The sequence below is a fragment of the Citrus clementina genome, unplaced genomic scaffold (assembly GCF_000493195.1).
Source record: "Citrus clementina cultivar Clemenules unplaced genomic scaffold, Citrus_clementina_v1.0 scaffold_7, whole genome shotgun sequence".
Classification (NCBI taxonomy): domain Eukaryota; kingdom Viridiplantae; phylum Streptophyta; class Magnoliopsida; order Sapindales; family Rutaceae; genus Citrus; species Citrus x clementina.
In genome coordinates, this window is record NW_006262075.1 from 15,710,739 (window position 1) to 15,716,738 (window position 6,000).

Below are 6,000 nucleotides of genomic sequence, written 5' to 3' on the forward strand. Positions count from 1 at the left end.
AAACCAATGGAAATATAGAGTAGTTGAGTGAATAAACTTTCTTAATGGTCTTAACTATTTTCTAATGGTTGGCTCAGTTGCTGCAGTATATCCTACAGCACTGGGCAGAATCCTTATGTATCCTCAGCCGTTGCATGTTCGATATCTTATATTTATATGCAACCTAACAGTGATCAGTTGTTATACTAACATTAGATATAGCATTACACGCTTAGGTTCTAATTACCCTACAAGGTGAATCCCTATGTCTAGTTCATCACTAATCTTAAATCAAACATGACCCTTTTGGGACTCAAGTAAAACTCAATCCAAGAAACCCAATTTAAGATCAAGTATTGCTTTGATATGTTCCACTAAGATAAGTCATTTTGTGGCGCTTCCTTAGCCAGTATCATTAAATGGGTGATCAGCCGAAATAATGAATAAAAATAAATTCTATCAAAACAAAATGCTACAGCAAACATGCAGCAACACATATATTCAGTCAATAAACTATCAACATTGTTTCTCACTCAACTACAAATAAATTTAGTTCATGATTTGCAAAAGAAAAATAAAGAACAATGTTTCGTCCATGAAACACATCCCCATAAATAAATAGAAAACACGAAAACAAGAGAAGGATAAGAAGGATTGAGCTCCCAATTGATCTCTGCAATTTTTCCTCTTGTGCAGCCCTTAATCTCTCTCTTGAATCTTGTTTTTCTTTTGTTTCTTTGTGGTTTTTCTCCTTGGGTGACAGTCCCCTTTATTCCTTATGATGTGTGCTTCTTTTATAACTGAAAATTAGGGTAAACGAAAGCCTAGGGCGCGCATAAGTCAGATTAGGAAACTGCAGATCGCAATTCTGCAACTATCCCGTGCGGAATTTTCTCTGTCGTTATTCCAGGATTGTTACAGCAATGGTTGCTACAACATCGGTTGCAGCAACTGCACTGTTCCAGATTTGTTTCAATTCTTTTGTAGCTAAGTTCTTTTCCATCTTTTGCAAGCCTATTGCATCAGCATTCCTTCCTTGAAATTTGGGTTTCCGGACACCTACAATTATGCATATGATTTAGCACACAAATTATTCTAAATCAAACAAAATTTATTACGAATAAACTAATATGAATGTTTATGTAAAATATAATAAAAATGCAATGAAAACACATTATTTACTCTCTAAGTATTATTGATTTAAGCCTAAAAGTGACATGATAACTCTTATTTCATAGAGTTATCAATTGTAAATGTGAAAAACCAAGATCATTTAAAAGCCATTTGAGCCAAACTAATTCACAAGTAGTTGAAGCCCATGCCCTATATTTTGGATCGAGCTATAGTTAGTTGTTTTTTGCTTTTCCACAAAATAGGATATTTTTCCAAGAAAGGCACAATATCTAGTGAGAGATCCTTGAGTTGTTGCATAGCTTCCCTAATCTAAATCATAATAAGATTCAATTTCAGAAGAACTCCTAGAAGATAATAATATGCCTTCACTAGGAAAGATTTTTAAAATGTTAAAATTCTATAACTAGTATCCAAATGAGGGTTGGAGAAAATTGACTAAGTCTTTGAATTGAATACACCAAATCTAGTCTAGTAATAGGGAGATAAAAAAGGTGGCCCACTAACCTTCTACATAAGCTTGGATCTTCTAAGATATTACCGTCATTTTGATCTAGTTTTATATTTTACACCATTTGATAATTAGTTAGTTTGGCACCAATGAAGCCTGCATCATTCAGAATCTTTAAGGCAAATTTTCATTGAGATAAAAATATTCCTATACTAGATCTAGTAACTTCAATTCTCAAAAAGTATTTCAAAATTTCAAGATCTCTAATATGAAAACAATTATGCAAGAAATCCTTGGGTGCTTTTATGGCAAGGTCATTATTATAAGTGATTATAATATCATCAACATGCACCAGTACCACATAAAAGGATGACCCTATTATAGATTAAAATAATGAATAATTGCAATAAAATTATTTAAAGCTAACAAGATGAAGGCCTATAGAAAATTTTTCAAACCAATTATGAGAAGCTTGTTTGAGACCATATGAGGATTTCTGAAGTCAGCAAACGAAATGCTTCCCCAGTTATCAAAATCCCAGAAGAGGTTTCATGCAGACCTCTTTATGAAGATCTCCATGAAGAAAAGCATTATGAACGTTAAGCCGATGTAAGATATGAGGGCCAATTTTATAGCTTCAATAGCAAGAACACATTGAACAATGGTTAGCCTAGCTACAAGGGAAATATTTCATAATAGTCCAAACCTTCTTTTTGAGTAAGGCCTTTAGCTACAAGATGAGCTTTGTATCGTTCGACAGAGCCATTTGACAGATGTTTAATTTTATACATCCTTTTATAGTTAATAAGCACTTTTTCGAGAGGAAGCTATGTAAGGGCCCAACTCTTTTTCTTGTTGAGAGTTTGAATTTCAGCAACCATAACTTCTCGCCATTTGGGTGCCTCATTGCTTGAGTATAAGATATTGCCTCAACTTCAACAAAAATAGCAACTGCAAAAGCGAAATGTTTAAAAAATAATGTATTATAAAATATAAATTTATGGAGAAGATAAGCTACAACTTCAGACTTATAAATGGTTAGTAAAGGACGATAAAGTAGTAAGTTAGAGTGAGTGACCAGTGAACAATGATAATCTTGATGATATGAAGGTGATCGATAAATGCGAATACAATGACGAAGTGTACCAATGTTCAAGTCAAATGGTGGCAGCTGATTGTCTTTATGATTTCGTGGTGGCTGATTTTCTTGATCATTTGGTGGTGGCTTATTTTGATCATTTGGCAGTGGTCAATTATTGGACTCATTTGGTGTTTCATTAATGACTTCATTCGTCGGTTTAGGCAAAACAATTAAGGGTTGATTTTTTTCAAGGTGTTTCTTCTTAACAGTAAATATAGTTGCCTAAAACATGATATCACAATTAGTGAAGGTGATATGCCTTCAAGAGCATATATATGATAGCCCCTTTAAGGGCTCAAGAAGGAAACTTATGTTCCCTGTAACATAAATTTTAAGCATAACATAAGCATCTAAAGACACACAAATGGTCATACAATGGCTCAAAATTAAGAAAAAATGAGGAGTCTTATTTGAAAGTAGAGTTGTAGGCATATGGTTTATAAGATATATTGCAGTTAGGACACATTCTCCCTAAAATTTGAGAGGTAAGCAAGCTTGAAAGTGAACAAATACGCTGAAGTACAATGCCATGTCCATTAAAGAAATGAGACATAGATATAAACTCAAGTACATTATCACTATGAACTTTCTTAATGAAATGCTAAAATTGAGTTTTAGTCAGGCATAGAAATTCTTTAAATGAATTTGAGTTTCAGATTTACATCTCATCAAATAAAATCAAGTGCAATGTGAATAACCATCAACAATTATAAAGAAATAATAAGCATCAAATAAAGAAAAAAGTGAATAATCACCCTAAATGTCAATGTGAATTAAATCAAAACGTGAGCGAGTGAGCTTATATAGAGGCCACACATGACAAAATGAATCATGACTAGGAGAAATATTATTAATACTCTTAGCCAAATAAAGAAGTCAAGATGCAGATGGATGGCTCAAGTGCTAGCACCACAATCAAATGATAGATGTTGTTGAATGAGCAAAAAAATAGGAAAAGAAGTAGGATAATAGTAGTGTGAGGCTTGCTGGTGAATCAAACTCGTCAGTTCTAAATGGCAGCGTTTTAAAAGAGATGGGGGCATTTAAAAGTCACGGGGACAACACATGTGAGACTACTTATTAATCCAAGCTCAAAACGACAATCTCTTTACGTCGTTTAACCAAAGCTTTAAGTGATGCACGTGATGGCCATGTGAACCAATTTTAGTCAGTTCGTTAAATTCATTACACTACGTGTCAACGAGCTGTATGTTCTGGGCTTACTGGGTTGTTGCTCTAATAGCTATAAAACAAACTGATGTAACAATTTTGATTCCTTATCATGTGTAACCAAGTTAAGAGAGAGATCAGAGAATGAGTGAAACCAATTCTTTGTCGTCTTGTGAGTAAGCCGTGTAAAAGATCCTTCATTGTTATTCAATAAAAGCTCTCCAGAAAGCTTCTCCTGTGGATGTAGGTTGTGTCATTCTTGGTGCAACTGAACTACGTAATTGATTCTTATGTTGGTTATGATTGTTTCTATTATTTTCGATTATCTTAATTCTTGTGTTAATTTGATTCTTTCTGGATTTAATCTCCAATTTGAGCAACTCGTTAACTCTTAATCAAATATCCTGGGAAGTGGTTGTATTTTATATAGTTTCAAGCAAATTCAATCACCACACATGGTCTCAGAACTTTGTGTCTTTTGATTAGGTTCGAGTATGGCTACACCGAAGATTGATTTAGTAAAGTTCAATGGCAAGAATGATTTTATCATGTGAAAATCAAGATGGAGGCCTTGCTTATTACTTAGGGATTGAGGGATGCAATTGAACCTTTTTCCAAGAAGGAGGGTAAAGAAGTCTCATCATCCAAGACACTAGAAGAAGTAATCGAAATAGATAAGAACGCCAGAAGAATTATAATCCTTAGTCTTGGTGATTCTGTCATCAGAGAGGTGGCTAAAGAGAAGACAGTTGCTGGGTTATGGGTAAAATTAAAGAGTATCTACATGACCAAGTCACTGGCAAATCGACTCTGCATCAAGAAGAAAATGTTTACTATGAGGATGGTGGAACGCTTATCACTTGAACAACATATAGATTAATTAATTAAGGTATGTGATACGTTAGAATCTATTGATGAGGGTTTGAATGATAAAGAGAAAGCACTTTTTTAATAAGCCCTTTGCCGAAATCATATGAACACTTTGTGGATGCCTTGTTGTATGAGAGGCACACCTTGACTCTTGATGAAGTTAAGGCTGCCCTTAATACTAAAAAGTTACAATGAAAACAATATGTTATTGAGAATAGTACTGGAGAATGGTTAACAGCAAGGGGCAAATTTGATAAAAGGGATGGAAAGAAGAAGAATCAATGGAAGCAAAAGAACAAACCAAAGAGTTAGAAGTGTTTCTGGTGTCATAAAGAAGAGCATCTTAAAAAGGATTGCCCAGAGAAGAAGCACAAGTCTAAAGACTCAAATAATCATAGTGGAGATGCAGCAATAGTGTAAGAGGAATGATATGAGTCAGCAAGAGTGTGTGTAGTAGTTGACAGCAGCTAGAAAGGTAAATAGATCTGGAATTTAGGATGCACTTTTTATATGAGCCCCTTTAGGGATTACTTCATTGAATATCATGAATTTGATGGGGGTGGAGTCATGATGGGAAATAATGTCATGTGTAGGGTTATTAGTATTGGTACTGTTAAGCTTAGGTTACATAGTGGAACCTTATTGAAGATTAAACATTAGACATGTGTCTAACCTTAAAAGGAACCTAATTTTCTTGGGAATATTTGATCAAATAGGGTATAGAATTAGGCTTGAATCTAGTTATCTAAGGGTAATGAATGGCTCTATAACTGTCCTAAAGAGAAATAGGAAGAACAGTGTGTATATCCTAGATGGTGAGGTCATAACTAGTGAATCAGGTTTTTCTAGAGACATCAAATCTGATAACACCAGGTTATGGCACCTTAGGCTGGGACATATCAGTGAAAAAGGATTAAAGGAGTTAGAAAGGCGGGGTGTATTAGGTAAAGATAAGATTGGAAGTCTAGGGTTTTGTGAAGATTTTGTGTTTAGCAAATCCTCAAGAGCCAATTTTAAGAGATCCAACCAAAAGTCAGAAAATGTCTTAGACTATATACACTCAGATCTCTAGAGACCAGCTCAGTAGTTATCTTTGGAGGAGAATATATACTTTGTGTCTTTCATTGATGATTTTTCAAGAAAGGTCTGGATTTATGTTCTGAAACATAAGAATTAGGTGTTTGAAAAATTTAAAGAGTGGAAGAATCTAGTTGAAAATCAAACTGGAAATAAAGTAAAGAAGTTGAGAACAGATAAT